Source organism: Pinus tabuliformis, chromosome 8 (assembly GCF_031772625.1).
Source record: "Pinus tabuliformis cultivar Carrire ecotype Pingquan chromosome 8, CPIR1, whole genome shotgun sequence".
NCBI classification, from domain to species: Eukaryota; Viridiplantae; Streptophyta; class Pinopsida; order Pinales; family Pinaceae; genus Pinus; species Pinus tabuliformis.
In genome coordinates, this window is record NC_142294.1 from 1,214,974,763 (window position 1) to 1,214,997,157 (window position 22,395).

Here is a 22,395-nt window from a genome sequence, read left to right on the forward strand (position 1 = left end):
GTACATACTCCAACCCTCTATATTTAAAAAAAGAATGATTTAAATTAATTAATTCAAAAAATATTTAAAATATAAGTTTTGTAAAATGCATTTTGTAATTTAATATAAACTATAGAATATATGTTTTCACATAATTTTAAACAATATTAAAATAAATAATAAAAATATTCCAAAAAAATTATATTATTTTTTAATTTTTAAATACTAATTTTTCTATAATTTAATATAGTTAATTTATTCAATATTTTTTTGAACCTATTAAATATTTACCATATATTTTTTAATAAACCGGTATAAAATTTTCAAAATATTAATTTAAGAGTCTCTTTCATTTATTAGATTTGGAATGCAGGACGTTTACGAAGAAATGCTTTAATGGTACTTTATTACTTTTTATTCAACATTTTTAATGCATTTTAAACTGAAATTTATTAAACATATAAAGAATTACATTTCTTAAAATATAGGTGTTTTTACTTATTTAATTTTATTTCATATATTATTTTTTTTATATTAAATTTAAATTTAACATAAATATAAATTTATTTACTAAATCATTCTATTGAGTGTGTCTGAAACATTTTTTAGTTCCAATGTTATGTTAGGTAAACATTTAGTTTAGATCAAAATAAAATAAAAATATTTCTATGTTAAAATAAAAATTTTAGATTAATTTTTTTTAATGAAATTAAGTAAATTTGAAATAAAAATAAAAATAACATTATGTTAAAATATAATTTTTACATTATTATTTTTTAAATTTTTTTGGGTGGTTAAAGTAGAGTTTATTTAATAAGATTTATGAGAATACCAAGTGGAATATAGCCTATTTAAAGAGCGAATTAAATCAACTCATGTAGAAAAAATTATAAATGAATGAATGATATTTTAATGTCTACCAGAGTAAAGATAGTCTATGGGACTACCAACCTCTTTTTTTTTTGCCTTTTGCAATTCAATCTTTTTCTTACTCAAATTGATGATGAGTATCCAACCTTCTAACAGTGCCCTCACTGAAAAAAGACAATGCCAAGTAATTGATGCTAACATATAACTGTCCCTGAAAGCATCACATTCCAAAATGAAATGCTTTCCCAATTCCACTGCCTCAGAAGTGCAAAAAGTACACACCTGTTCTTCCCAAGCTTCTTTAGGTCTCTTCCACCGGTCCCGTTTCACATCGAAAATGATGTGAGTTAGTTCTTAATTGAGCAATACAAATCTTTGCTCTCCCTGAAATGCTAGCTCCAATACACTCTTTTTGTTGGAGATCACAAGTGGGATTGAATACCTGCACATAATACTTTTTTCTACCCAACTCTCTTCCCCATATATACTTACGAAACTTCTCCATAACAATTTTTTTTTAATTCCTTATTATTTGTGTTGAAGTAAATATTTCATTTTTGTTTCCATTTATGGTTTTGTCTTATACGGGAAAAAAAATTAAAAAGACCATATCCAGACAAAATTGATCTCTTAAAATAAATCTAGACTCGCATAAATATCAGTCAATTGTCCACTTTTTGTCTCATACAGAGAAAAAAAATTAAAACAGCATATGCAGAAAAAATGATCTCTTAAGATAAATCTAGGTTCATATAAATATCAGTCCAATTGTCCACTTTTGTCTCAGTATGCTCGGATCTTGTCATTCGAAAAAAATAAGAAAAATCTACTTAAATCCTATCTTCAAAGTACCATTTTTTACCATTTGGGATGGATCGACTCTTTAATTAATGAATCACAATCACTTATCGCAGTCAACCTAAATTCCATGAATAGCCGCCCTAAATTTCTTTGATTGCAGGATAAGCTGGTGCTGGGATTAATGAACATTCATGTAAACGTATACGTCCAAAGATGAGATAAGGTTTCAGAAAAACCATTTGAATAAATATGAAAATTAGATATCGAGTTACGGAAGTATCTAGTTTGTGTGGATATGTGGACGGTAGCGTGGACGAGTGAATGAAGCCGTGAATAACCCAAGTGAAGAAGACCCAGCCCAGAGTTTACACATTTCATCAGTACGTTGGAATTAATTCAACTTCTTGCTTCTCCATCGTCTCTGTAATCTGAATTCTTTTGTATCCCAGCTCTTTTTACGTCACCTAATTGTAACAGAATTGCACACAGGTACTTGAAATCCCCCCTTGTCTAATTTAATTAATGTTTCACATAAAACATTGAGCATACATTTGGGCGGTTTTTTCAGTGATTTTAGTTTTGGTTAGAAACAATTACTCTGTGATTAGATTATAATAGAGTACACTAGTTCGGCTCATAGGACTGACTATGGTGTAATCGTGTAGAAAAGACGATGGAATTGCTTCGGAAAATATGGAAATGGTTATGTCCAAAATTCTGAATAAATGTGCGCGGGAATCGAAGTCCTTCAGAAAGAAGAGGAATATTACTGTGGAACTAAACCAGTGATATGTAATTCTAGCTGTGGGTCGGTTCATAGGACTGACAATGCTGTAATCGTGTAGTAAGGACCACGGAATTGCAAATTCTAAATAAATATACTTGGGAGTTGAAGCCCCTCAATTAGGAATTTTAGTGTGGAACAGAAGAACCGACATGCAATTGTAGAATTGAAGCCCCTCAAATAGGAATTTTAGTGTGGAACAGAAGAACCGATATGCAATTGTAGAATTATAGCCTGAAACTGAACCACTTTGGTACAGGTAATGAATGCATTATAAACCACCTTCCTCTCACTATTGGTATGTGTGTGGATACTCAGAACATATACACTAGCCAGCTTCCAGATTGACAAAACTTTTGGCGTAGGTAATGTGTTACAAACGATCTTCGTCTAACCATTGTTATGTATGTGGGATTATTCACAACATATGCACCCTACAACAATATTAATGTACACACAATTTTAGAATTAGAGTATCAATGTAGAATGAAGCCCTGAAACAAGGATATGCCACTATAGCAAGATAGCTTGTAACACCAGCCTAGATCTATCTAACTCCGGATCTATCATGCGTTGATAGGGATCAAATCTCTCGAGGTCAAAACTTTCCTCAAGTTCTACACTCCAAAAAGAAGGTTTGCACATCGAGGATTTTGATCCCTCTCGGCGCATGATAGATCTAGAGTTAGATGGATCTAGGCTGGTTTATATGTTTTGTATGGTTATTTAGATTTTTATTTTGGCCTACATTAGTGAAAATTTCAACTTTGTGGATGGACAGACAAACTTACACATCTCGCACGTACTAGGCTGTAGAATGCGCCTCTTGGCATGACAATGAAACCACTGGTGGGGTTTGCACCCCAAAGGCAGCTTCTAGATTGACAAAGCTTCTGGTGCCAATAATGCCTTACACACCATCTCAAAGATTAATCCTGGTTGATAAGTTTAGCTAGATTGTTGGATCCCTTGCCTAGATTGAGCTTGAGGGTGATTTTTAGATTCTCTGGAGGATGATCCACCCTCCAGCTCCACTGATACATGGGTTGTCCTTGTGGGCTCCACCAAAGAATCTTCGAGCGCTTAATTTTTAGAGCACCCTGGGGGACTGATCTTTTGTATTGAGGATTTAGAATAGAAGCTCTCTAGTTTCCTATATAATAAACTAACTGGACTGGATTGCTTTCTTGGAAAAATTGATTCATTTCAGGGGCGAGGGCTTGGTCCTCGTCCTTGGAAGAGTTTATCCATATTTCAAGTGCATGACTTAAACCCATGCCTTCCAAGATATTCTATGGTTTAGCAGGCCTTTTGCTACATACCATACTACCTTGGGAAAATGATAATGAAGGAAAAGATGACTCATTGAACTTGGGCATTCTTCACATAGGGGCATCTTCTTGGACCTTTCCAACCTCTTCACTAGAGGTTATTGCAAGTTCAAATCAAACTAGCCATGCAAATACTTTAGCTTATGCAGGAGCATTAAATTTCCATATTTTTTGGCCACCATTTTGGGTCACATCTCTCTAGGATGATGTGTTGTGCAGAGTAATTGAGCTTTATTGAGTACTAACCATGTTTGAGATTACATCCCCAAAGTAATATGTCCTCCTCTCTTAGCTTGGTACTCGTTTAAATTGAATAGGCTGTGAATTCATTCCTTTAAATTCACTTCCTTGAAAACCCAATATTATTGAATTCTAGACAAATTTGATCTAGAGTTGGATGGGCTAGTGGGACAACCACTTTAGAAAGGGTCATGTTGTGCTTGGTCATGTAGTGCATGCTATGGAGAGCTTTTTGTAGTTGCCTCGACATTTTGTAAATAGGATTATTCGTTGACTTCCAACCTAACTTTTGAGCCATCACCGATAATAGAGATACCTACTGTTTATGTTGAAAGAGGATATGAGGGGTTTCCAAAAGTTCGATCCACCACCATATTTTTTTATTGGGCCTTATAATATACTCTTCCAATGATAATAGCTTAATGTATTTTCCTTTTAAAATTTCCCGCCAAAGACCTTCCTTGGAGGTCAATTTCCATGTGCCTTTTGCTGCCAAGGCTTTTGCAAACAGGCCTAGATTTTTTAGGCCCCAGCCACCTAAGTCCTTTGGCTAGGAAAGTGATTCCAAGTAAACTAGGGGGATCCCACTTGTTTCTTTATTACCTCTCCATAGGTAGGAGAACCGACTTGTCTGATTTTGTTCAAGCACTACTTGGTGGTTCTGGTTAGGGATAGCTAGTAAACCAAGATGGAATAAATAAAAATCCTTACCAATACCATTTTTCCAACTACAGAGATCCACCTATGTGTTTATTGGTTATCCTTCTTGTTACCGCTCAAATTCGCAGGGGGTTCTAGAGGGGCACTTGCTAGGTTAAGAGCAACAATGTAGCTATAGCCCATTGTCACCATAGCGAAAGCTTCCTACTCTTTACGAACTTTCACCGATGGGAGGAGACCCGATATATAGAGAATCACTTATGAAGGATAGATCAACTAAGATAAGTGTGAAGTGATCTCGGGGACTCTTTCCTAGGGGAGGCTCAAGAATGAGACTTGCTTGCTTTTTAAGCAAGGTACAAAGCTGTCTAGGAGAAGGGGATGAGGATTTAAGGGCTAGGTTTAAGGAGTGTGAATTGTAAAGGAGCTTCCAAAGCCCTAAATCCTTATTGAACTTGGTTTCCCAAGTGGTTTTTGAAGAATTGACTTTTCAAAGGTATGGGACCACATGGGACCAAGTGGACCCAGGTTAGGTTAAGGGGAGGGAGTTTAGCAACCAATGATGATCTTAACCTGAACGAGGAAGGGGAAAGGACCAAAACAAGAGTTTACACTTAAAGGTGCCAAATTGATCCTATGAGGTACTAGCCTAGGGAACCCCAGGGCAAATTTCAGTCTTAGGGCTAGGGCTTGAGATATCTCGCAATCCCACCGTCAGAATTTCTTCAAATTTGGAGGAGACCTTGAGGACACACCAACGCAGTAGAGGCCAGGAGATCGAACTCTTTCTATAGATTCTTTGTTGGGAAAATGATGCCCTAGGTGGCCCAGTGTGGCTAGACCTAGAAAAGAGGGGGAAAAGGTGAAGAAAAAGAGTTTTTAAGGTGATCACCTTATGGTGGATTATGAGAATGGATCTTGTTTCTAGCTCAAGGAGGCTTTAAGGGCAACTTTGTTTAGCATTAGGGAAAAAAGAGAGTGACCTTAAAATGTTTATACTTCGATTGCAAATCAAGATAACTCCAATCTCTAGGAAAATTCGTTCAACAAAAATGGCCCATATATAGAGATATGATGTATAGAAACATAATTCCACAATGAAGTAGTAAATGCATGCAACAATTAGCCCTAAAATAACGAAAATCCCATGATCAATGTATGTGACAAAGTAAAAGAAAATAACATCAAATTGTACTTACATTTAAGAGAATATATCCAACCCTCAATACACTTGCCAATTAAGAAGCTCCAAGATAAGAAAATGCAATCCAAACATCAAAATTCATCCATGCTCCAATTTCGTACACTAAGAAGGAAATGCGAACTTCTCAAGAGAAAGAATGATCCAATCCAAGTGATAACGAGAAATGATCTCTCATCATTTGTATTTATACACTCCTAATGAATTTGATTTAGCTATTTGAGGCTACATTAACCCCTAAAATAAAAATGATGTGCAAATAACTAACTTTTGGTGACAAGCCCACCAAACTAACTCATAAACAAAATAACGAGCCTCTCAAGAGGTCGAATGATCAATAATACATATCGTTGGGTTCTCTAAGAAACCTGATGAAGTCCATAAGTGCCATAATGATAAATAGGACTTCCAAAAGTAATGGACAAGGGGTTGGCCAATGTTCTCCACATAATAAACCTGTGGTGCTCCCAATGGGTGTGAGAGCACACAAGTGACCTCACGGGTATCCAAGTAAGTCGAAGATGCCTGTAGACCATCTGTAAGGGCTCAGATGATGGTGTAGGTGATGCCACATCAGCATACAAGGCTTGGGTCATCTGCGAAGTGCATGGTACAACTGTGGGGCTAGCTAGGCAAAGGTGAACTAGGTGCATCTTCCTCGTCCAATAGGTGAATCTCGAGCAATCTCTGAACATCTCTAGGGATCCATGGAGTGTTGTTGTCTACTGTTGTGGAGGCCCATGGCTCTCAACACACAACCTATATATGCCAATGTAGCCCTCTAGAGGGTTAGGACCCCGTATAGGGAGACCAAAATCAAGATGGAGGCTACCTGCAATCTCGCATAAGATCCAATGCATCCCTTAGCCTTCTTGTACAACAAGTCATCAACGAAATCGAGTAAAAAAACTTACAAACCATGAACAACAGGTGGGGACTTCATAATAGCATGCCCTTCTAGTGTGGGCTTTGGCATGTGCTAATGTCTCCAAGCTTGGTTTCTACTTCTAAAGGGGATATTATGTCCAAGGTACATCCTTTCAAGGGTGGTGGCATGTGATAAAGAGATGAATGGAGTAGGGAATGAAAGGGGCAACCCTGGGTCACATGCTGGAACACACGGGTAGCTAATACAAGTGAAGCCTACACTTAGGTATAATGTATAGGAAGGAGCAATTGTAGTACATGAGGTGCCTCGACTTTGATTTTTCCACCCTTCTTTATATGCCTTTTACCTTTTATGATTTTTCTTTAATTGATTGCTCGGGGTTCAAGGGATAAGAGCATGATGTGTGAGATATGACAGTGGATACCCCCTTTAAGGTAGGGCGGTTCATTTTCCACCAGGGGTTGGGACAATCATGGGTTCCTGAATGATAAAGGAGACTCATTTAGGGCCTGTAGGAACCATTATGATGGGGTAGAGCTCATGTATTGGGTTTTGCCCACGTGCTAAATGTGTTTGTCCTGACCATCCTTTGCATTTTGTGGTACATTTTCTTGTTGAATGTGGCCAATTATGCTTTTACTTTTTTTTTTAGTTGCATCAACCTCCGGGGCATCATTCTAGGCCCGACCCAAGGTGTGGGCAAGGGGAAGGGGAAGGTTAACCCTATGTGGATCCAGTGGAAGAATGTGGACCTAGGTGGGAGAAATGATGAATGAGGTTATGGTGAGTGGAAAGGGAGTAATATATATGGATGAGGGAGTGGGACCACACAACCAAAATCAGTGTTTCCCATGTAGTACCATTCCTAAAGCCCAAGGGTCAGTAAAAGAGATTCCACAGGACTAGGGTCCAAGGTTAACATCCAAAAGAGACCAAGGGACAAGAGCATACACCTAACCCACTCTTTCCACTGAATGCCCCCATTAATCCATGCTTAGAAGTATCCATGACAAGCAAACTACAATACTCAATTACCAAATGACAAGGCATACCTTTAGGTTCGGGAGGCCCACCTTCAAACATATGATCATGGTAGGTGGGTGAGGGACCACATGGCTGGCTCAGGTGGCGGAGAAATGGCACAATGAGCTAGTTGGTCGCTGAAAAGTGGCTGCTGGCTGTCGACTGAGGACCATGTTGGAGAAATTTTTTCCCCTAGGGATATCACCCACAAAATGGTGGGTAACACTTCTCTGTTGGAATTTTGGGTAGCTCGGAAGGTATTTCCGAGAGAAGGAAAACCCACCAAAAGTGGTTGGTTGGGCAATTTACCCAAAGTTGGGGTTTTGGACCCAAAGCAGTGGGTTTGGGACCTAAAGAAATGAATTGTTTATTCTAAAGGGTAAGAGAGAAGAAACCCTAAGATCTAGAGTTTTCCTAAATGAAGCCAAGAGAAAAATATAAATAAGATAGCCTATTGAGAGGCTCTTTGCATCTCAAGTGAGATGGACTTCACTTGAGGAGGTTGCTTGCCCTAAAGGAGCCACAAACCATAGAGAGACATAGCCGAGTTAGGAGAAAATTTGTGGTTTCTAAGGAGGTCGAGTTCTGTTCAGCATGGACAAGTTCAAGAGTTTGTTTGAAGCTGCCCAAGGAGGCTGAGTTCTGTTTAGCATGGACAAGTTCAAGAGTTTGTTTGAAGCTGTCCAAGGAGGCCGAGTTGTGTTTAGCATGGACAAGTTAAAGAGTTTGTTTGACGTTGTCCAAGGAGGCCGAGATCTCTGTGGTTAAGTTGCGTTGGTTTGGAGGTTTGTTTTTGAGCAAGTAAGGAGGGCTACAACCCTAGTAAAGGGACACTACACCTTATAATTGTGCCCACAATAGGTCGAGATACAACACATGAGGGCCGAGGGTCCTGAAGTCATGGCAATCCATCCTTGTGTGAATACTAAACCAAGAGAAGAGCCACAACTAATAGAGGAGGACAGATAAAGAAGTCTAATTTCTGTCTGAAGGAAAGCTGAGTTTGATTTGTCTGCTAAAGGCTGAGATTCTATTTAGCAGAAGGGGGGCCGAAACCCTAAAAGGAGGCCTCAAGCCTCGGATTTCATGAGCAAAGGCATATTGGATAGGCCACATGCATATTAAAGAAGGCCGCATGCAAAAAAATTGGGTTCAAGCCCTAGAACCATGTCTTAGGCCTCTGTGTTAGTTGTGGAAGGCATCAGACCAGGTTAAGGAGAGGCCGAGTAACCTCAAAAGCCCTAGGAGTAGGGCCAAGGTGTCTCAGCGAAAGAAAGAGCGAAGGGAAAGTGGTATTCTATTAAGGAAGTTGGATTGTTGAGTGTTTTAGTTGAAGTCTGCTTGGTGACAGACTACCAAACGACTGATATTGGAGGCTGATTTATACAATGGGTAGAAGGATAAATTCACTGTGAGTAGCTGAAGTATTTTAGAGCTGATATATGCAGAGATTTGAAGGACCACATTCTTTGTGAGAAGCTGGGTATGCAGAGACACTAAAGGAGCAATTTCTTTGTGAGATTTGTGGCAAACGACAACCAATTACATCGAGAACCAGAGGACAGACAGGGCTGGTAGTGAAGGACATCTACAACAAGTAAGTCATGTATTGTGTTCCTTGATGTGATGGGCAAATTGAGGATCTAATGGATTTTACCTGAAGCCCTAATCTTTTGTATACTATGTCTACTAGCTGTACCAGTGATCTAAAGGGTCTTGATCCCTAGTATGAGATCCCCATGATTCTTTTGTTAATGGACTAATAAAAAATCGAGCTTTGGGCTCAATATCCTAGTGTACTTTATTGATTTCACTGCTGTAGATTTCCGCTGTGCAAAGTGCTTGTAAGTTGGGGGTTCCTAGTGTGTTTGTGTGCTTGGTTAGCCATAGACCAGATTTAGGGCCTAAGGAAAATTCAACATGGTTTTTAAGCTACTTTGAAGGAACGTGGATAAGACGGTGCATAGGAAGCAGTTTAAGAGGGATCTATTGTAGAGAGCAACAATGTTGCCTAGACATGGAGCAAGAGGTTCAACAGAGAAGGTGCTCTTTCTTGGACAAAGTAGCTTCCTGCAGATGGGTGGTTGATGGCGAGATAATATCTTCATTGGGTTGTGGAGTTGCACATCCGGCAAGGGAGCCTTGTGAACACAAAGTGTTTGACTGAGGAGGATGAGATCGCTTTGCAGAGTTGTGTTGTGGTGGTCGAGAGTTGATTAGACCCAATGTTCGACTGCAACTCGGGATTGACTTTGAAAGGACACAAGTTTGGTAGCAACACTTTCTGGGAGGGAAAGTGGAGGTTGTGTAGGCTCCAAGGGAGTCTGGCTTTAGAGGGATACTGCAAAGACACATCAGCCGTTCAATGGAAGTCTAAATCTTCAGGTTCAAGTGAGATAGAGGAGTTTTTAGCCCATGTAAGGACAACCACGAACCATGTGAGGACACTCATGGTGGTGCAAGGAAAAGTCATGTTGCATGCGAGGGACAATCATGCACCATGCAAGTCAAATCTTGATCAAGTACAAAAGAAGACGTGGCACTTGCGACGACAGATATGTCTACGCAAAGGAAAGTCATGACTCATGCGAGGACAATCATGGGTATGCAAGGAAAGTCATGGAGTTCGAATAGTGAAGGAAATGCCTTCCTCACTAGGAGGGAGTGTTGGAATTTTGGGTGGCTCAGAAGGTATTTCGGAGAGAAGGAAAACCCACCAAAAGTGGTTGGTTGGCCAATTTACCCAAAGTTGGGGTTTTGGACCTGTTACCACAAAATCTGGCAGGGCCCTAAGGAGGGAAAACCTATGGGACAACTACTAGACTAAGTGACAACAATGGGACAATGGCCCACTATCACCACAGCCAAGGTTCCCTGCTCTTTATGGACTTTCACTAATGGGATGAGTCCCAGTATGATTATGATCACCTATAAGAGATATTCTAGGGTTGAAGGTTGAAGGTGATGGAGGTAGAGCTCATTCGAAGAGAGGCTCAATCAAGGTACGAGGCTTCAAAGAAGCAAATCACTCTTTAAGAAAAGCCCTAGAAAAGAAGGCACAAGACCTAGCGTTTTGAGGTTTCTCGATGGTAAAAGGTATTCACAAGGTCAAGGCCTGGAAGAAGAAAGAGATTCTTATGATTTATCCCAATGAATACTAAGTTCATACAACCCTCAATGAAGTCCCAAACCAAGGAGATACAAGCTAGGTTTTTTCTTTCTAGGGCACAAGAATTTAATGGATGGAGAATCGTGAGAAACCTACCAAACATGGAGATCCTCACCCTCTAAGGAATTTTGCTTGATGCCCTAGCCTAGCGATACAAGAGGATGGGGACCGAAATCTTAAGGAGAAGAAATATGGAGAAAATGAGGTTTGATCACCAAATTCCTTGGACTAGTGCCTAGTCCTTTGGGCAATGGAGTCTTGAGATGCTTAAGATAAGATAAGATGTTGTAATGTCCCCAATTAAATTAATTTTGTTAAGAAGAATTCCCATTTTTGCAATTTGGGCATTGGGAATGTTTTGGCATGTAAACTTAGGAAAAGTGGGTTGAGGGAGTCCCCACTTAATTTTTGGAGAAATGAAGGTCACCAACATTAAAGAAAAAGAAAATTAAATTAGTAGTGGGGATGTGGGGGCCACCCAAAAGGGGAATTCGAACCCCTTAGGGAAATCGAGCTAGGCAGAAGACGGGAGAGAAAGGTCGAATTGGTGGAGCCCACAAGGAGAGAGAAGGGGAAGAAAAGATAAATAGAAGGAAGAGGCACCATTTTGGGGGCTTTTTGACAAATTGAATTTATGATTTAGAGTACTCTTGAGCTACTTAGCCAAAGACTACCAGTGCTGCTTAGCACAAGGAGATTTCCGGGCGGAAATCTCAACTCTTTCTTTAGTGGACTTAGAGTGCCACCCTAGGAGAGAATTTTAGAGCTTATTGGAGAGGAGATTGCTGGAGATTGTGGGTTATTTCCAGCTATACTTTAGCCAATTCGAACTTCCAGGAGGACACAATGGCATAAATCGATTTGCTTGGTTGAGGGGTCTTCAAGGGAAAATTCAGCTAGAGAATTTAGGAGAAAGTCCCTTGATATTGGACCAGATTTTGTGGAGAGTTTCAGGGCTGGATATTGCTGCTTCGATGAGAACCAAATTCAACATTCCTAGGGCCTGCACAGTCTTTTGTTGGGCAAAATTTCGTGGAGCTGTTGCTAGCTGAGTTGTGCAAGGTTGAGGAAGGAATTTCCCTCTTACCTTCTAGGAGTAATTTGCAGAAAATTCTACAGCCATTTGATGGTGGAAACAAGGCCAAATTTGCAGCAGTAGCTTGAGGGGGATGCAAAACCAGTAGAGGAGGGCGTAGCACCAAATTTGGGTAATTTCGGGAGATCGAAATTAGCCCAAAAAATTTCTGGGTTTTGTTGGACTAACATCAAGGAGTCTTCTCCTAATTTTGCAGAATTTTTGGAGGAGTTTTGGTGCCCCAAAACAACAGAGTTATTTGACAACCAATTGGGAGGAGTGAGCTTAAATTTGGGGTCCCAGGTGGTTGGTAAAATTTTCCCAAACCCTTTCTGGGTTTTTCTGGGTTTGTGGAGGAGAGCCTAAGATTAATTTGGCAGAATTTTTTGAGCATTCTAGGGGGCTCAAATAAGGGTTCTTTCCAACCAGTAGTTGTTTGGGTCAATGCAAAACTTGAGGAGAAAACATTTTCTTACATTCGGGCAACATATTTTCTCACCTAGGGTTGTTTAGCTTGCTTTGGCAAGCCCAGGTGCACATATTCCATATACTTGTACTCTCCTCTTGATAATAAAATGGCTCAGTTTGGTGCAGTTCTGGTGTAAATTTTATGGGTGTTAATTGTTGTTTGAATTTTCTGTGTTGCATTGTGTTCTTGCTTAAATATCACTGTTAAAATTCCAATTTGGAACATTACAGTGGTATCAGAGCATGATCTTGGCTAGCTGTGGGGGGGCTAGCAAGATCATGGAGGAGTTGATGAGGCAGAGCCAACAATTGGTGAGGCAAAACCAACAAATTCTAGAGGGGATGCAACGGATGATACACAACCAACACAAAATCCAAGCACATACACATACATCCCAACAGTACAACACCCACATGTTTGGTCAGTCTAACCATCCTACCATGCTTCGTTCCTTGGATGAGCAGGAGAAGGAGAAGTATAGTTCAGGGGTCGTGTCATCATGTAGAGGTGGGTAGTTAGAGGATGAGACTAAGGGTACGCCGGGTCGTGAGGAGCACGTAGATACACCTAGTGTGACACAGGAGCCACCCTTGCAGGAGTTTCCTTTGGTAGCCCTGATTGACACGTTGGTGGAGACAGTTGTGTACACACTCATAGGACCTTCCATTGATGAGGTGCCAGTAGGCGCAGAGCTGTGACAGAGTTCCCAGATGATCACTACCTACAACAGTAGGGAGAGCACCTTGAGGAGCATGAGCTAGATGAGGATGTTATGCTCGATGAGCTACTTATGGAGGGACAACTCGGGACTCTAGTTCAACCCATGGTAGAGGAGGATGGGCAGTCATCTTTTGCACTTCCATTGATGGGGATCAAATAGATGGGCAAGCGACCAACAGAGTTGCAGTACTTCCAGTGAATAGCTCTCTTTAGACTTACGTAGATGGGGTCTGCAGCATTGTCAGGTTGCCTTTGCACGTTGGAGGGAGAGTGGCTGGGTTACCTAGATAGATTGTATATGTTGATCGGGCCAGTGAAACAAGGCAACATGAGTTGCGTAGGGCGCAACACTCGCATGATGGATTTGTTATGTACTCGTGGGTTCTTGCATTTGATCCCTCTCATGGGGTTGGGTGGCAAGAAGTATTGAGTTGGTACTTGGTGGAGCTGGCTAGGTTCTTGCATACATCCATGGTCGGGAGCATAGTTCAGCAGGGGTTGTGGTTTGCCAGAGGGGCTTGAGGGCTAGATCATCGTTGGGATCCAGGTGGGACTCCCTATCACTTCATGGATTGGGTTAGTCATGGTACTAACAGGATGGTGGATTCGATGATCGGACTCACCCCCATTTTCATATTCCCATTAGAGTTTTGGACAACACCACTAATAGGTTGGGCTAACAGGGGAGATGACAGACTCTGTGAGTCATCTTGGCATGTTGGTTGTGCGTGGGGTTATTGGACGATCAATGTACCCTGGAAAGAGGTTGTCAGAGGAGGTGGCATCAACAGGCCACCAGATAGTTCCTTGTATGGAGAGGACGATTTCCCATGGATATAAGGGGCAGAGTGGTCACCAAGGAGAAACACCCTAGTGACACCACCACAGGCACATAGGGAGATTTTCCTGTTAGATCTCTTACGGAGGATTAAGAGGGAAGGTCTACTCATCTGAGAGTATGGAGATGAGAGGGTGCATACGGTGGTACTGACAGGATGTAGGCTGATACTTACAAACATAGTTTTAGACCATGGCACCCAGGGGTGTATAGGGGCATGCAATGGTGCACAACCATATGCAGTGGAGCACGAAGGTGTGCGATGGTGCATAGTGGTGTGTAGTGTCGCACTAGGTTGTCGGAGGAGCGGTTCGCATCACAGTACATTACCTCATAGAGTGATGGACACATTGATACAGGAGGGATACCAGTTGATCCGGGATGATGCAACAACATGTAGCAGGGTTCGGTGGTGCACAGGGATGTGCGACTAGGTGCAGTTGTATGCCATGGGACATGAGGATACCTGGTTATATGCAGTAGTGTGTGGGGATGCACTGTAGACTAAGGGAGTGCTACTAGCAGGGAGATTTCTTGACGAGGATGTCAGGCATGCCATTGGAATGGACATACCCAGCTTGGGAGAGCTGATTGGTCACTGGACGGGCCGGGAGCGTCCACACGGGTTCATGATCATACCCATCAGAACCCATGCATCTCTCACTCATTGGCATCACAAGCAGTTGAGGAGAGCCTTGTTGTGTTCGATCAAGGCCTACATTGTGGATAGCAGGACTTGGGAGACTTGCTTGAGATGACTCTATGGGATTTAGTGCATCAGGGGCACGATACAGATTCCCCAGAGGAAGAGCAGGGTCGGTACGTGAGTTGGCAGCCACGGGCTAGGAGATGAGGTGATCTTCTACAGGGGTAGTATGCCATTCATCTCTGAACTCACACTTGGAGAGCTGATCATGGGGGAGACATGTGCCTTTACTTCAGTAGGGCTTGTTGGGATCCTGCATGAGCAAGGGATATTGTGTGTAGCTGAAGTAGGTTTCCAGTGGGTATCCGAGCTTCAGACACTGTATTGGCACATTACCAAGGGTGCGGATGGCAGACTCAGTGGTGATGGTTGGCATGAGCAGAGTGGATCCACATACATTGAATCGATTGCGAGTATCAGATACCCATCTATTGGTTGCATTCAGGGGGTAGCTATTTGGCACATGTGGTTTCCAGCGGTCATCAGTACTATGCAGTGGCAGGCACAGGGTAGTTTAGCATGCATCAGATTAGTTCATGATATATGGAGCCTATATATTGATTGCATGTAGGGACTAGAGATGAGGCACAAATGGATTCCAACAGTTTTCAGAGTTATGTTGCAATAGGTTTGGCTATGGGATCCATGGGTTCAGTTGGTTGACAAGATTGCATACACATGTAGGATTTGTGAAAAATATTTTCGTTGCCTTGTGATAGTTTCGTGATTTACCCAAAAGAAAATAAAACTTGAGAGATGCCTTACATGTAAGTAAATAACAATGCTTGTGATTAAGTGAATTCAAGATTGATTAACTTTGCAAAAGAAATGGACTTGAATTTGCAATATGAAATTAAAATGACTTATAGAAAATTAAGTTAATGAACATGTGAAGAGTAGATTGTTCAAAGTAAAGTGCTTGTAGCTCAAATCAACATATAAAATGGAGAATGCAAAACCTTAAGTTGAATTTTAGCAAACTTATTTGAACAAAATAAAAATGTGATGAGTGAGGTTGTGTAAATTTTAAGCATGCAATTAAAATGGAAAACGAGAAGATGCAAAAGTTAATTCACCCACATGTTTCTCTCCCTAAATGGAGAGAAGGGATGCCATGGGTAAAACCCAAGCTCCCACAAAGAAAATAGATATTTTATTAGCTTTTTACAATGAGTAGAAGGCCCCTTAATGAGCTGCCCAAAAGATGGAAGAGACAATTACAAAATAGGAGTCTATAGGAACCAAGATCTCCTTCCAAGAAGTGGCAACCACAATGGCCAAGAAACAACTTTTGAAATTTGAAAATTACAAGTGCACAAAGGCCCACGGCCAAGCTAATTTGCTGCTATCCAAGATTGCCCACGGCCTCCCTAAAGTTGATCCTCAAGTGCTCTTGGGGTCCTACAACAAATAGTTAGAGTTTCAAACTTTAGCTTCCTCAATCCTGTCAACACAAAAGGTGAGCATAGTCCATAAATAGATTTGAATTTTTTGCAAAACCCACACTCAAATTTAGTGTAAAACAAATGGGAAAGTTAGCAAATATAATCTACAATTATTCTACAAAATTTAGACTAAGGAATTGGAGCAAAACTCCAATTTTTGCCTAATTTTCAACATGCTCTTCAACAGTGAAATAAAATCGTTATTAGCACAAGAAATTGAGACAAATGATTTTAATTGAAACTGGATTTTGAAACAAAAACTAAAAGCCAAGGATCCCCGCATCACAAAATCGTAAGATGAGGCCTTAGGAGATAACAAATGTGGGTTCTGTTGACCACTACTGGTCAACTACCCATGCAGTACACCTCCTTCCTGTTGGCAGAGAAGGATAGCTCCTGAGCGACATGTCCGTGCCAGCCTACAGTCATCGACAGCTTGATCATTTTTGTTGTAAACCCAGTCTGCATATTTGAAATGTAAATAATCTAAGCAGATCAGAGTCATGTATGTAAAGTTGCCTAGGTGGACCTAACTTTCTAATGACGATCTGCGTCCCGGGAGGTTTTTAGTCTCACCGATCCATGGATCGGCAGAGTTTTCCTTCAAACCCAACCCCAAAGCCGGGATGCATTTCGTTATTAGGACTTTAGGAGAATCCTAGCGTGTTACTCTGCTAGATTATAGTTGTGTCGCAGATCTGGGTGGTCTATGAGGGTCTATGTTAAAGTGGATTCATCCCTTTGAGATGTAAATTGTAAAAATTGTAAAAAATCATGATGAAATGTGTCTTGAGGGTTGAAAATGTTGTAAATCCCCTCATGAGTCCTAGGTCCTAGGTGCTAGGTGATGATTCCAACGGCTGGGTTTGATGATCCGTCTTAAAATAAATTTAATTTTTTTTTTTTTTTTTTAATGAATAAAAATAATAAATTCATATATAATTAAAAAAAAAAAAAAAAAAAAAAAAAAATTAAAAATTTAAACATTTAAAAAAAATTTAAAAAAATAAAAAATAAAAAGCATAAAGCAAAAACCCTAAGCAATAAAATAATAATATTTTTGTGGATCACCCAAAACTAGCCGTTGGGATCATTTCCTTTATGTAGGGTCTTAGGAGGTCATTTTCATTTTTATCTGATCTGTGAGTCTGTACTGAAAGCTCTCTTGTAAACTGATTTCTGATTAATAAAAAGACTTTGGGGTTTCAAACTGGCTGGTGTTACTCTCTGGAACTGCTGTGAGGTGTTTGAATCTCTGCATATTTCAGTTTTTCAACAGTTAAAATAGCTGATTTTTTTCAGAGCATTGTGAGCACAGGTATCTTGCTCACGTGCTAGGGTCTGAATGCTGTAGGGTTTCTGGAAAATGGCAGGTATCTCCATTTTCTTCTGAAATCTAGCAGCATCTCTTGCCCTTGTTTGCTGATGTTTTCTTGAGGTGTGCAGGAAACTTTAGGGTGAAGGCTATTTGTGGGCGTTTGGGGAAGTTCTGGGCTGAACCAGCCGACTCCCACAGGCTGTTCTGTGCAGAGCCCAGCTGATTGTGCCCCGGGTTAATCTGTTAAAGTTTATTGCATGTTTTACATTGAGAAATTTTTTCTGATTTACAGTGAAGTTCACAGTGAATTTACTTTTGATATTTCAAGAACATTACTGTCATTACTGTTAAATCTGGCTGTTCCAGAGCTTTAAAATTTTGATTTGAGGCTAGTTTTGAAGGGTTCCACTTTAAACTCTCGCATATATCGTTGTGTGGCTGTAGCAGGGGTTAAGCACTGAATTTTGAAGGGGACAACACCAGTAAACTACACTACGGGTATCGTACAAGGAGCTGGTCGTTGTATTGAAGTTTACTGCGCTGTCTTGTATGCCAGGTTCCACTGTTTCCTTACTGCTGTAGCCTCTGTCAATAAATATGAAATGATTGTGTAGGTTCCGGCTTGAGGTTAATGCATTATATTTCCATGTAAATGCCAATTTCTGAGCACAATATTATCCATGAATTGCTGATTTGAGGTCTGGTCTGCATTCTTTGGCACTGTACGTACACCTGAGACAAAACATCATAAGTTACACCTTCAGAAATGTGCCATTGAGTTAATAGACAAAACACGCCAGTGACAAGTTGAACCAAAACTCAGTAATTTATTGGGAAAATCTGTGCGGCTGCGTTGAAGTGATTTATTGCCACCGTCGTGGTTTAGATTTGCTCCCATGAAGGCGCGGTTTCTTTCAAGTCAAGGTCGTTTTTTTTTGTGGTTTCTGGGCATTAATTTTGTTGCTTGACTGCCAGCATCGTGTGTGAGTCCATCTGCGTCCAGCAGTTTGGGTGTTTTATTCATGTGAAAGCCGATTGCATGAGATATCAGTTCGCCCTGTCACCAAGCATCTTTTCCGCATCCCTGAGGTCCGTTTCCTTGTGTTTTGTTTGGCTGTCAGCGTGAAGGGAACACGTATTTCCCTTTCAAAACCCAGCATTCAGCTGACTTCCTTCACGCATCTGGTTGTTCCCACTTCGTTCAGCCCCGTCCTGTCTGGCAAACCCTTCGCTGTTCGAGTTTTCTTCACGTGGTTACTCCTTGAGCTTGGCCTCTTCTAAACCCGATTGCTTGACTGCGATATTCCTGTGCGTGGAGAGCCCATTTTTAACTTACGCTTTCGTTTAGGTTAGGGTTTGCAAATGGTAATTCGGGTTAGGTTAGTGTAGATTGCAAGTAAATTTTAATTCTTTTTGTTTTAGAAGTTTGGTCACGTTTTTTTTTAATTTCATAGATTTGTCCAAATAAAAAATCGTGAAAAATATTTTGGTTTTTTTTTAGTTTTAGTTCTGTATAGTTTTAGATTAATTTTGTAAAAGTTTTCATTATGTAGATTTATTTTAACGTTTAGATTTAGATATAAAAAAAAAAGAAAATAATAAAAAGATTTTTGGGCTTTAATTTTTTATAGTTTTGTCTTTAGAATAGATTTTAGATTTTAAATTCAAAAAAAAAAAAAAAAAAAAAAAATTTCGGAAAGCAAATAAAAAAAAAAAAAAAAAATTTTTTTGGAGAATTTGCCTTTATCACCTTCAGTTGCTTGTCATTATATATCTTTCGTGCTGAGATCTAAATGCAAAGCAGATATCTGGTTTCACCTTTTTTTTAAAGCAATTTATTTCTCTTGGTTTGCTGGATATCTTTATTGGACGAACTTTGTGTTTTACTGAATATTTAAAGCATTGCTCTCTTTTCTCTGATGATTGTTGTCCGTGGTTCATGTTCTCATATCATCTAGCTAGCAGTCATTTGGATCTTTTAAGGCACTGGTCTGCTCAATTCGTCAAGTCATTTTAGTGCTTTTCGTCTCCTGGCCCAACTGTTGTGGCAGTTGGCCCTTATCTTTCCTCAGGGTCTACCCCCCTTAGCCGTGGGAGACAGGCTCAAACGGAGAGACCGGGGATCAGAGTGACAACCCCCGGTCTAAGCGTTGTCGTGCCCGTTTGCGCGACAACATTTTTTGGCGCCGTTGCCGGGGATAGAGTTTTTCTGTCCTTGGTCCTTGTTTTTCAAGCTCTGCTGTGCTTAACTTCTTGTTCAAGTGGCGACTCCACTTCCATTATTATCTGCGAGAGTGTACACTAGAAGACATCCAGGCAGTCTGTGCAACCCCACTCCGGATCCTGAAAAGGTTTACAGGGTGCGATCACACAAACTCGCTTCTCGTGCACTCCTTACAAATCTTGGACAAGAAGCCCTTTCTGACGTTCATCTGCTCTTTAGGGGTCAGGTTAGGCGCAACACCATGAGTCTGTTGGGTCCTTGTGATTTCTCTAACATTCCTGGAGCCCCCAATGATATTCCATCTGTTGGGATAGACAAATTGCCTAGCTTTCATGGAGATAATGCCATTACTGTTAATTCCCATTTGCGAGATTTCAACATATGGATGGCTAAGTACGCTAGATCTCCTGATTTTGATCATGAGGATGTCAGGATGACCCTTTTTATCTTGACTCTAGGAGGTGATGCTCATGACTGGTTTACAGAAAAACCTCCTAATTCTTTTGACTCTTTACAATCAATCATTAATTCATTTAGAGAAAAATATGGAGATAAAAGAGAGGGACGACATCTTGTAAGAGCTCTTACTCTGATGAGAAAGAGAGAAGACGAAACTGTTGAGGAATTTAATAGAAGGTTTAATAGCATTATTAAAGAACTACCTCAAGATTATAAACCTTCAGATAAAACTCTCCAGGATTTTTATATTGATGCCTTTGGTCCTGAGCCATCTTATGAGTTAAGGCGTGCTAAACTTACTGATTATCGAGCTTGCCAAACCTTAGCTGTAGAACTTGAGAAGGACAAGGCAGCTTCTGGGAAGTCTGAAATCCCAGGTTATGACAGGGCTGCTACAAAACTGAAGGAAACTAAGGGAAAAGCAGCCCAAGAGCCTGAAAATGAACTTGTTCTCAAATTGCTTCAGAAAATTGAAACCATGGAAATTAATCATAACAAGGAGATAAACACTTTGCAGAATAGGTTAATTCAAATGGAAAGAGCGCAACCGCAAAATTTTCAGCCTCGAAATAATAATAACAGAAATAGTAACTGGCAAAGAAAGGGTCAAACTAGTGAGCAGAGGCCCCCTAATCCGTTTACCAATCTGGTGGATGATGCTCCTCCCTACTGTCGTGCTTGTGCTGATTTTCACGAAGAGTCCTCTTGTTCCATTATCAGAAGACTTCTCGATAATGGAATGCTTGGGACAGGTGAGCAAATAAACGTAGTAGGGAGCAAGTTCCCTTTGCCCATGAATGATTGGATAGAGGTTAAGGAAAGGAGCTATGATGTTGTGAATCCTCAATCCGCTTTTAGCATAAATAACCTTGAAGACGAAGATGACATTTTGGCTAGGTTATATGGTGAGAAACCTTCTCCTGAGAAAATTCTGGAAATTGCTAGAGATAAGGGTTTGACATACCAGAGAAGGGATAAGGATCAGAGCGGGAATCAAATTCCCCCTCGAACTTTAAACCCTGGTATAAATTCGGGAATAGATATCGATTTGGGGAGTTGGTTTAATAATGCTAAAGTCTGGGTTCCCGTCTCTGAGATCGCTAAGATCCCTTCCCAAAGAGACAAATTACTAAAAGCAATTCAGGGTCCTCAAGTCAACGCTTCTCAGCAGAAGATTCGTGAGGTTGACTATCATGATGCTCCTATTTATCTGCAAAGCGTAGATGCTGATAACAAGGATCATCAACCCTTCTTTATCACCTTATTAGTCAATGGGTATAAATTGAATAACTGCATGTTGGATTCAGGCGCATCTGCTTGTGTTATGACTAAAAGGGTTATGGAACAGCTTAACTTAAGAGTTTCCAGACCCTACTATAATATATGCGCCATGGATTCTAAGAAGATCGAGGTACATGGTTTAATCAAGGATTTGCAAGTTCATCTTTCGGTCTACCCAGACATCATGGTTGTTATGGATATTGTTGTCGTTGATGTCCCTGATGCTTGGGGTATGCTGTTATCTAGGAAGTGGGCCTCTGATCTAGGGGGAAGCATTCAGATGAATTGGTCATATGCTATGATTCCTTCTCCTAGCGGTGACGGTTTTGTTAGACTGAATAGAGAGCCTGAGAGGAAATTTCATGTTGAAAATCCTAAAAAGCCTCATAACGAGATAATTAAAGAAAAATCTGACATCGGGAACTATGCTATCATGTCCAATTTCATAATTCCTCCCGATGATAAGATTAAAGATCTTAAGGATGAAGTCTGGTATATGTATTTCGATGGTGCGTTCTCTAGTCATGGTAAGGGTGCTGGGATTGTGCTTAAGTCTCCCCTTGGTCACGTATTCAAGTTTGCCTATCGTCTAGAATTTGAAGCAACCAACAATGTCGCTGAGTATGAAGCCATATTGTTGGGCCTTGAATTGGCCAAAGCTTTGAAGATTAAATTGCTTAACATAAAGGGGGATTCCGATCTGGTTATCATGCAGCTTAAGAACAAATTCACATGTAGAAATCAGAGATTAAGAAACTATCGAAATGCTGTGTGGGATACTATGGAGCACTTCGATGCCCTTAACCTTGAAGCAATTCCTAGAGAGCTAAATAGTTCGGCAGATGAACTTGCCGTAGCTGCTAGCACTTTCCAGTTGTCTGATGAGTTAATCAACGATAAAATTAAAATGGAG

At 40.4% G+C, this 22,395-nt stretch overlaps 1 protein-coding gene across 3 annotated transcripts in view; it reads left to right on the top strand.

Moving 5' to 3' along the window:
* Positions 1 to 1,702: 1,702 nt before the first annotated feature.
* The window catches only part of LOC149239757 (cytochrome c-type biogenesis ccda-like chloroplastic protein), a 478,359-nt gene continuing 457,666 nt past the window's right edge, over positions 1,703 to 22,395 (top strand). The window contains exon 1 of one of the 3 annotated variants that reach the window (XM_089373519.1): positions 1,703 to 2,139. The gene's annotated coding sequence lies outside the window, so the exon portion shown is untranslated. The remainder of the gene's footprint in view (positions 2,140 to 22,395) is intronic. The other 2 variants (XM_089373517.1, XM_089373518.1) reach the window with 2 other exon arrangements.